The following is a 10,603-nucleotide window of genomic DNA, read 5'->3' on the forward strand; positions in this document are numbered from 1 at the left end:
ATCTCTTGCAGGGTATAATGTATGTGTTCTGGGCTGGAAGATAAAAAGTGTGTAGCAGACTGATGGAGTGAACGTCAGAATGCATTTGCTTCGCCATCGGCGGAACTGTTGAGCTATCGGAAGGAATAATTCTGAAGTCAAGCCTCTAATGCACCCTGTACTACAGGTGTAGCTGGACCAGCAACACTGTGCCAGAAAAGGTCCATAAAACTCAGCTCTCAGCTCCTATCTCTTCAGAGAGGAAAAGAATATTGAAAGCAACTAAAACAGGAACAGGCAGATGTGGATGTCAGTGGCATCAGAGAGGGGAGCTGGGAATTCTTCCTCCTGCATAAGTCTGTGATTTATGGAAATGGCAAAATATCTTTAATTCAACAAGTAACTGATAACGTGCAAAGAAACTATGAAGATTGATCTGATATGACTGGCTGATGTTTGGATCTGCTGAGTGAGATCAATGGTTGATTAAATATTCACGATGTTATCTGTAGGTTGCATTCAGCATCTTAACAGTAAGATCAATTCATTAACAATATTAATAAAGCTACGCAATTGTTAACACGGTAAATGCCTTTTGAGACAATATTACAGCAGTAAAACTTTTAAGTTAACCCTTTATAGCAAAAGCTAAAAGACTAGGGATCTTTTTTTAAGGACTCCCATTTTACATGTTAATTCCTGCAATTTAGTTTTACAGTATTTTATTTTTAAACTGAATCATGAATAAACTTATAAATTACAAAATAACATCCATTTGTCCATGCATAGTATTTTCTAAATGTTTGGCAATCTCCTTTGTGAAGCATGCCTTTTTACCTGATTTCAGTAGGCCTTTCATCTACATTTTCACTTACAAAATATACAAATATTTGCTTTTCCACTCCTTGTGATGCTTAAGAGGATGAACACGGGGATTGAACGCATTGCTTGAGCTCATTGTGGATCAAACTATGTGCCCTACATATATTGGAAACTTAGGTCACCTCACTGCCAAAAGTTCCATGGAACTCTCGGGACAGCTGTGAAACACCGTAAAGCACCAGGAAGGAAAAACTCTGCCAAGAAGGCTGCAAGAAAGGCTACATGGGAAATTTCTGCACAGAGATTATCCCAGCAAGTGCCAATGTTTTTCACTGCCCCTTACAGAAGAAGTAACACAAAGTGACCATGTTGGAAAGACAGAGATATTTCTCTTTCTTGGTACATCCTGAGAGATTTTTTTTTTTTTTTTGGTAAAGTAGGTTTTTTCCCCCTACTTTACAAAAAAAGTTCCAGAGTTGGTTTTTGTGGTTTGTGGGTTTTTTTGTTTGTCTTTGTGTGTGTGTGTGTGTGTGCTGGGAGTTTGTTTGTTGTGGGTTTTTTGTGTTTTGGGGTTTTTTTTTGGGGTGGGGGGAGTTTGGGTTTGTTTGGATCTTTTTGTTTGTTCTGGATTTTATCTGGTTGTTTTTAAAGACTTAAAAGTTGGTTGTGACATTGCATATTAATTGCTTTTAGACTTCCTATTTGTTCAGCACTGATCAGAAGAAGGTGTGCTACTTTTTTTATACACCCCCTTAGGGACCAATTTCTAAGAGTTAAAATCTATCTCACTGAAAATGGTACCACATTATCCAGTGATTAAAGTTATGTGACATTGCAGTGTTACACAGCTGGTCAAAAAAGTCATTAATAAGAGTGCTCTCACAGTTAAGTGCTTCAACAGGAAAGATTTCAATGCAAAAGTTTGGTTTATATTCACTATCAGGTCTAAAGAAAGAAAAATATACATACATCATCATCATTTCTTGCATCTGTTGTCAGTTTGCTATGGGGGAACTATGATGGATAGGTCTAAGCCCTTTTATTGTCATGCCTTTGTCACTTATCTTGCCAAGTATTACAAGTTTAGATAGGAAATATTTGTTTTATCTTCAGAAAATACGTATTTAGTAACTCAGAGGACCAAGTTAGATATTTTATTCTCTCAGGAAATTAGTGACAATCGTAACTGACTTTGTTTTGTTTAGTCAGATTTCTTTTGTTATTGTTTTACTAACTAATTATGTTTAAATCAAGGGACCAGTTGTGTAAATAATAGGGTTGGGGTTTCTTTGGGTAATTTTAAACACATCATAACCTAAACTTAAGTAAATATTAACTACTCATACTACAAGTTCCCAATTATTTACTACTAGCATAGCTTTACTATTTTTCTTGCTTTGTAGCTTTTTCTGTTCTTTCTCTCTTCTTGCCATCAAAACGTCATGATTTCAAATCAATACCTTTTAGAGTCAGTCTGCCATGGCACCTCAACAAATGCCAGTTTAGCACATCACAGAAGCTTTATGGACAGGCTTCCTGGGCTGCCGTGCTGGTTTAGGAGGAGTCAATGCCAGTTCAGCTCTGCAGTGTCACTAACAGGGCCCCAGCAAAAATCAGGATCCACAACTAGTGAGATTCTTCTCAAAAACCAGTTTTGCTACCAAAGACTTGCTTTAATGTATGTAAATTTGTTATGCAGGAAAACTAACTATTCAATTAGCTTGTATTTCTAATGGAGTCTTTTTTGATCAACCATGGTGGTCAGGGCTTTTTAACAGACCATGGAATTTTGCATACCTGCAATAAAGTTGGAAAAGGTGTATTATTTCCAAGATCTGTATCTTCAGAAAAAGTCTGAAATTCTACTTTATCAGTTATGTCATCATAACATTTGCCTTTCTTCCACACCATGGGTTACAGCAAAGGCAATTTTATTTTTATTGACAGATCTACAGACATACACTGCTTGCCAAAGAAGAGCAGCTGTCAACTGCCTGACTTGATGCATCATTCTCATTTTGCATTATTTTCCACTAAAGAATAAAAAACCATCCCGCATCCTGCATCACATCTTGATAGGCTCAGACAAAATTTGACACAAGGTTTTATGTTTAAAAAAAAAAAAAGGTAATTGGTTCACCGAGACTCAAGCAATTATTTAAAGAGAACACAAGCATCACTTACATTTGGAAAGGGCTTATCCTATTATTCACCTTGCAGTGCTAGGCCTCTTCATGTCTATATCCTCACATCATAGCTTACATTTAAACATAAAATGGTTTCAGTGGCTCCCAGGGGAGTAGTTACAATGTCTGAAATTAAATACCTGTTCATGTCTTTGCAAAAGTTTGTATTACCTCGTCTTCTACCAGCTTTTGATATAATCAGTCACTAACAAGCATTTTGTGACCTGCTGTATGTACTTAACAACCTGGATCTTCCTGGAGGGTCCAAGATTTACTATTTCCATTACCTGTAAAAATTGGAGGGTACTTCTTCCTACCACTTTTTAAGAATGCTCATATCTTTAGTATTTATAAAGGATGTTTTCACACTGCTTTTCTGAAAATGTGGATCACTTGTTAAACACCACATTTCAGAATCACTTCCAAGTTCAAATACAGACCTGAAGAAATTTAACCATGCATTTAGATAATCTTTGAATATGTCTAGCTTTCTGAAGCGTACCGTGAAAGTTTAGAAATATGCATTAATTTTAAACCATCAATCTTTAGATGCTATATAACAAATTACAGACAAAAATTACTATTTAAAATGATATTTTAAAGCATTTCTTAAAATTGAAATGTCTTTTAAGTTTTCCAATATATGCTGAAGATGCTACAGCTCTAAGAAAAATACTTCTATAATTTTCCCATTATCCTTACTGGAAGGACTCCCATTTCTTTAATCTAGAGAAGTACTAAAACTTGAAATGACACAAAATAAGTTAATACATATTTCTAATTATTTTATCATGTAGTTATCACAAAATGTTTTATGAAGTTAATTAAATATAAGGAAGTGGAAATGCAAATCATTATTTAATTTCCAAGAGAAAGAGTAAAAAAAAATCTGAACTGGCTTGTTACACTGAAAGCAGAACAGATGAAATAAAAATTCTGCTCTTTTCTTCCTAAACTCTACTTTAAGAATTAATCATTTAAGTCCAGTAGGGGGGAAAAAAAAAATCTCATATTAATTGACCTATATTACATTTTTATAGTTGGAGCCCCAACCCACTACTTCCCTTAGCATGAAGGCAATTGAAGGCAATTCATTATCTTTACCATCTAAACTAAATCCCTGTTTTATTTTATTTAAGAAAAAAAGAAAAGGCAAAACATTATTCAAGGATTCATAAGATCGCTTCCCCGTAGAAGCAATACATTTGATTATAAATATATATATATAGAATTATTCCAAACTTTAGTCCTGGTACCACAAGTGTTAAAAATCTGCAAGCATCTATTTCACTGAAGCCACTCACACAAATTAACAGGGACATTTCTGAGTTTACACTGCTTTGATTCAACATTCCAATATGCAATTTCTCTGTGTCAGTCACCTTATTTAATCACCATTTCTGAGAAAAAGGGGAAAGATGAGTGTTCCCTTTCCCCTTTCCCCCACAATTCCTGATCCAGTTTCAGATTTGTTGTGCAAGAGATTTACCCCAATACATAACAAATAGGAAAATGTCTAATGTAAAGGCGCTCTCCTTTCTGTCAATTTGACATGTAACTTAAGTGGAACAGAATGAATATTAAATATAAAAAAAAAATAAAAATCATCAATATATTTTAAGACAGGCATACCGTGAAGCTGTCAAATGAATTATGTTAATTACAGACCATCTCTAATATTTAGAGCAGAGATTTCTTGTACATGCTTCTTACACATACACTTTTCTCAGTAACATCAAAGGGTAATTACAGCCCTAAACTGTAAAAAATATTTTAGATGAGAGTAAAATTGGGATATGGTGTGAAATTTAACTATATTTCTATTAGTGTGAGTGAAGCACAGTGGTTGTTTGGGGCACCGAACCGGCCTTGGGGCTGCTCTCAATTCCTTCAACCTCCTCTTCTCCTCCTCACTTTCCTGTCACTGCATTGCACAACTGTGGCCTTGAGTCATGTGAAACACACTTCAGTTTGAATCCTGAGTGACAACGTTATGCCAAGGACTGGATTTAACCCCATTCCTTCAAGTTTTTAGCTGGGATTAGTTTCAGTACCATTGCTAATAAATCCCCTAAACACCTAAAAAGCAAATCAATACCTATTTCTGGCTCATTTGTTCTGCAATTATAAGCAACTGCTGAAGCAAAGCACAGAAAACACTAAGGGAAGAGGGTGGGGGGGAGAAAAAGAATGCAAATAAATGCTTAAATTCCTGAGCAGAGAGAAAGTAAACACAGAGCAGCAAGGCCAGCAGCCACAGAGGTCATGCTGCCCACGCCTGCCACGCCAAAGGAGACTGGGATCCAGATGCCTGCCAGAGCAGCCTGCACAGTTAGCTCCATGTCCCACTTGGGGTGTTCCTCCTCGCCCCACATCCACTGAGGGGGAGCAGCAAGAGCAGTGGGTGACAGAAATCACAACTACTCATCTGGTTTAGGTAGCTCTGTGCATGGAACTGTGTGTAATGGCAGCTGTCATAACCACGATGCTTGAGGGACAGCACAAGAGCTAAATATATTCTTATCAATTGCGTGTTATAATTTTTTATTCAAGAAACAATCAGCCCCAAAACATCTGTTGGTTGCTTACTAACACCCACCTCGTTGTGCTCATTTGTGCAACAATAAAAATACAGCATCAAATACTAAGCAGTGTACATAAATATATGTTTGGTTCAATCACTAAAAAAATATAGAGTAAAAACCATCTTTCCCATTCTTCAGCGCTCTGGCAGATTAAAACATGCCTGGAATTCATTTGAAGCTACGCTAGCACAGTAGAAGCTGGAGAGCAGAAGGGAGGAGAGCCTTTCCAGCACAGAAATCCTTGAGCACCGAGGGTCAGTAGGGAAGCACAGATGCCCTAATTTCTGCCAACTCGAGATCTGACTCAGCAGGTACAGAATCAGCCTTCCCACTCCCTGTTGCTGGTCAACTAAGACAAAAATTCTTGGTTCACATCAATAAGTGCTTTTTATATCATGACTCCCTAAGTCCTTTTAAAATAGAGTTTGCTTGGATTCTGCTACGGGAAATTTCCTTTGACCTCTGAAAAAGTGCAATGATCTCTTTGTCTTTTTGTTCCTAATAGGAAACATCAACTGCATCACTCAACAACTGAAAGGCATTTGCTCCTGTGTACATAATCCCATTGTTCAGTTGACTAGAGGGTAAGAGATTTTTTATGTTTCCTTCCCCTAGTACCTAACTATTATGGTAGCTCACAAGAGCTCATTTGGAAAAGAAGTAGAGCATAATTCCCAAACCCTCTGTTTTCCTTTAGCTCTTTTTCACTGCATAGAAATATCTACAATATTAGATTCCCATTTATCCCACTTCTTAAAGCCAAAGAAATCAAGCAAGCATATCCCCAGAAACTCCATCTACAGTGATGAAATCCATATGCAAACTATGGAATCCATACAATTGCATAAAAATTTTCCAAGGACCTCCATGGCAGTCTCTTCTAGTTCTTGGGCTCTAATGTATTTCTCTGTAGCCTCATCAACAGACTATGGGAGTTTTTTGAGGGAGGGGGAGAAGATTTTTGGCTTTAACACAACAAACATTCCATTTCCTCCTATGCATAATTTCGGAACTCTCCCCTCAGAACTGAGCCAACTTCATAATGCAACTGTGTTGGCACATGACAGTACATCTATGCTTTGGTATAAAGGGGGAAGGAGAGAGCTTCATCTTCCTCCGTTGTGCCACAATGCCAAGACCACAGGCCTGCTTTTGGTCTTTTCTGGAAACTAATTCTGTACCATCTGCAAACTGCTCTTGGTATCAGAGTGCGCTCAGCTGAGGCTGCAAGGCTCCAAGCACACTTCAGCAAACCAAACTGCTAGTGTAGACACACTCTTCATGAAATAACGGATGAATTAAAGTCTAGTTATGATGTAAAAGTCTAGAAAAGAAGTGTTAATAGTAGATCAAGACTGCAAATATTCAATAGCTAATTGGATAATAGTAATAAGATAACACTTAATATTTCTTTGCTATAAGCTATGCACATTCAAACATAAGGTAAGAAAGATTTTGTACGCGAACAGGTACATCGTAAATAACTTCTCCCTGTTCCAAGTTTACCAGTACCTTATCTAACCAGCCATTATTCTTCATGCAGTAGCTTGATAAACATGTGCACATTCAGGCTACCACCAGCCAGAGTTGCAACTCCATTCACAGCTGAGACACACCTCACTAAGCTCGACAGCATCCCATCCTTGCAGACTGGAAACAGATTAGAAACGGGCAATCCTTAGCACCTCACTGTATGGCTCTGCCTCATGTATTTATGGATAAATAACACCCCTGTCAGTACTCTGCTTCACTCTCCTCTTGAGGGAAAATACAGATGGTCACAGAAGGTAGGGAGCAATGTCACCCTGTACTCTGGAAGTGCCTCTGACGGGGAAGTCAAGGTTTTGTTGAATTACTCCCTCCTCTCAATCATTCAAAGCACATCTGCATGAGAAGAAAGAGGGGCAGAGATTCTGTAACCTAATGATCTTTTTCTCTTGCTGATTGTCACAAGGTGGCAGAGCACATACATGAGAAAATAAATCAGGGGGCTATTATCCCCTATATTTTGGAATTTGCATGTAGATGCATCTGTTTGCTAATTAATAAATGAAAAGACAAGCAAAGATTTTGCCTGATTCTGTCCAAAGATTTTGTCCACATTCTTCATTGTATCAGCATAATTTAAATTAAATTATTTACCTGTTCACTGAATGCTAGTATATATGCAGAAATATGTGGCATAAAAATAGGGTCCTCTCAATGAGATCTCAATAGAGCAAGGGCTTCTTGAATCTTTGATGAGAAGTGTAGAAAGAAAATTGTATGCATGTGACAAAAACCCAACCCTGCTGTATTATTTACCCATACTTTTTGTCAATGCAAAACTGGCTGAAAAATGAGACTGGAATACAGTGCAGACCTTAAATTTCACAGGCAATGCTATGCCATTCTATAATCCAGTGACACCAGACATAACCCACCTTATTTTACCAAACTTTTTTTTCTTTTTCCCCAGAATGTGAGAAATTTTTACAATTGCTTACTGGAGCAACAAATTACAAAATGTGAATTAGACTTCATCCTATGCAGAAGTCTAGTCATGTGTTTTTGTGTTCTAACAAAGAGGCAGTGTGCTTAGTCACCCAACAAAAAACTCCGAATAGCAAATGCTTTCCCTACATCATCCTCTTCCACCCATTGCAATGCATTTTGGTCACGTTTTCATGGTTTATATTCTCACCAAGAGATACAGGACATGAGTTCAGAAGCAACTCTGTTCCTTTAAACCTTTCTGCTGTCATCTCTCCTTGGATCCTATAATGGTAGAGGTCCATAGCTGATGGTATGTGGGTGTATTTCTAGTGAATTACTTGACCCTCCTCCCCCCAAATTATTCTCTACTCACACATCTTTCAAAGCACTAATTCCCTTTGTACCAAAGCAAACTTCAATTTATACCTGTTCAGCATTTAGACTTTAAAAAGTGCAATGTGAACACCTGTTTTAGTTGATAGCCATCTGTTTTTGAGAAATCAGAACCTTAATAACACGGAATTAACAGATGGAAAGTGAGGCCTAGACTGAGCAGGTTACTGCATGCGTCAAGATAACATAAAAAGTGATATTTTTAATGAATTATTCACATCCTCCATTATTCCATTCTCATCTATCTGGACTGATAACTCATCACTGTTCATTTGCTTCTTAAGGGACTTGCCATTCAAAGGCAATTGAAGATCTTTTAGGATTTGGCCCATACTAAATGGGTACTTAACTATTGAGAATATTACCTCAAATAGGCAATTCCATCAAATTCCCTGTGGACAAATTCTAGAACTAATTGCACAAAGATTTTAGCAGGAGCTCAAAATTGGGTGTGGGTGTCTATGTGTCCATGAAAAAAAGGTTAAATAGCCTAATATATCAGTATGCTGCAACTGTATTTCCGAAAGAAATAACTTCAAACCTTTCAACACTGTAAGAAAAACTACAAGAAGACATTTTTACTGAAATAAAAGTAGCTCTGGTGTTTTCTTCCATACCTATCACTCCTTCCATGACACAAAGCCCTCAGCTCCAGAAAAAGAGTTTAAAGGACTGGAGCTGTGTGTGGTGGGCACACAAGAAGGTCAGGAGTGAGGTGACAGGAACAGCCCATACACAGTCAGTGGCAGGAGGAGCATGACCAGTCCCACAGGACCCACATGGGATCTTTTCCTCAGGGTGACAGCTGAGAGACTGGGACCATGTCCCTCCCATATCTATGCAGCTGATTCCCAAACAACCTGTTCCATTTTTCCTATTCCCACGGAGTGAATTAAAGTGCCTCCAGAAAAGTTCCCTTTAGAAAGGAATTCAGGGAAAGTATTGATTTTCCTTTTCTGGATGCTGAGGTAAACGCTAAATAAATTGGAGCAGCTGACAGAATAGGTAGAAATCAAGGTAAACGTGAATACTACCCTAAAATTGTGTTCACAGCAGTCATTAGAGAATGAAAGACCACAGAGAAATTTGAAAATTTTAAAGCTTTGGACATATTTTAAATTCTTTCCTATCAGGAGACTATAAATACAACTTTCTATATGAAGCTAGGTCAACTTAAAAATCGCATTTTTAGTTTGTTAAACTGAACCAAAGTATTTTATTTCTAAGATACTGTGAACTTCAAATTGCTTCTATTCCAGGATTGAATTAGTATTTGGGTACTTGACTGCCTATTGTTTTCTAGTTTCCTGAATCCAGTTAAGTCTCTAAGTTCTATGTAACATCAAGTATTGCAGTTAAAAACTCAGAAAACTGGAACAAAACGAACAGGAACATGCTACATCTACAGAGTACTTTCAAATACTCTTTAATCAAATTGCTTTTTTTTTTTAATTTATAAAAACTTCAGTAAAGTGACCTTCCTTACCCTAGTAGTGTTTTCACATACAAAAAAATAAATTCGTAATTAGTGCTTTCTACAATAATTTGCAGTTTTTCTGTGGCAAATATATTTCTAAATTATCCATTTGGTTTTTCTTAATTTACATGCCTACTGAATTTCACCGTGTCCTAATCTGTTGGGCTTGTGGTCTACACTTAGCCATTAACACCATTTAACAGTTGTTAAATAGTATAATCGCCTGTTGTTATCTTGATGTAGATTCAATTCCAGTGTTAATTGCTCTCAATGTGCTGATCATAAAACCATCCCATGCCATATTCTGTATGCTCTACTTGGAGGAAATCTAAAGTGAAATGGACTGTATTGTACCTCAGTAGAAAAATTCAGTTTAATGGAAAAGCCATACACTTTGGAGGGTTATGAGCTGAATATTGATGTGGCCCCATTTTGAAATGCCAAAGGAATTACGAGGCAGATTTGGGGTGACTGTTCAGAGCAGGAGCCTGGTTTCAAGCCAGCACTGAAGTTGCCCATCTGCTTTTCAATGACCTGTAAGGAGCTGAGCACACACTCAATTCCTACAAAACATTTCAAGAAGTAAACTGTTTGAATAAGAAAAAGCCTGATCTTGCCTTTTTTTTTTTTTTTTAATTATTATTTGAAACTCTGAAAACATCCAAAATTTGTGCATTTACTGTTGG

Source organism: Empidonax traillii, unplaced genomic scaffold (assembly GCF_003031625.1).
Source record: "Empidonax traillii isolate 1590-97213 ecotype Southwest subspecies unplaced genomic scaffold, ASM303162v1 scaffold1289:size253552, whole genome shotgun sequence".
In the NCBI taxonomy this organism is placed as follows: Eukaryota; Metazoa; Chordata; class Aves; order Passeriformes; family Tyrannidae; genus Empidonax; species Empidonax traillii.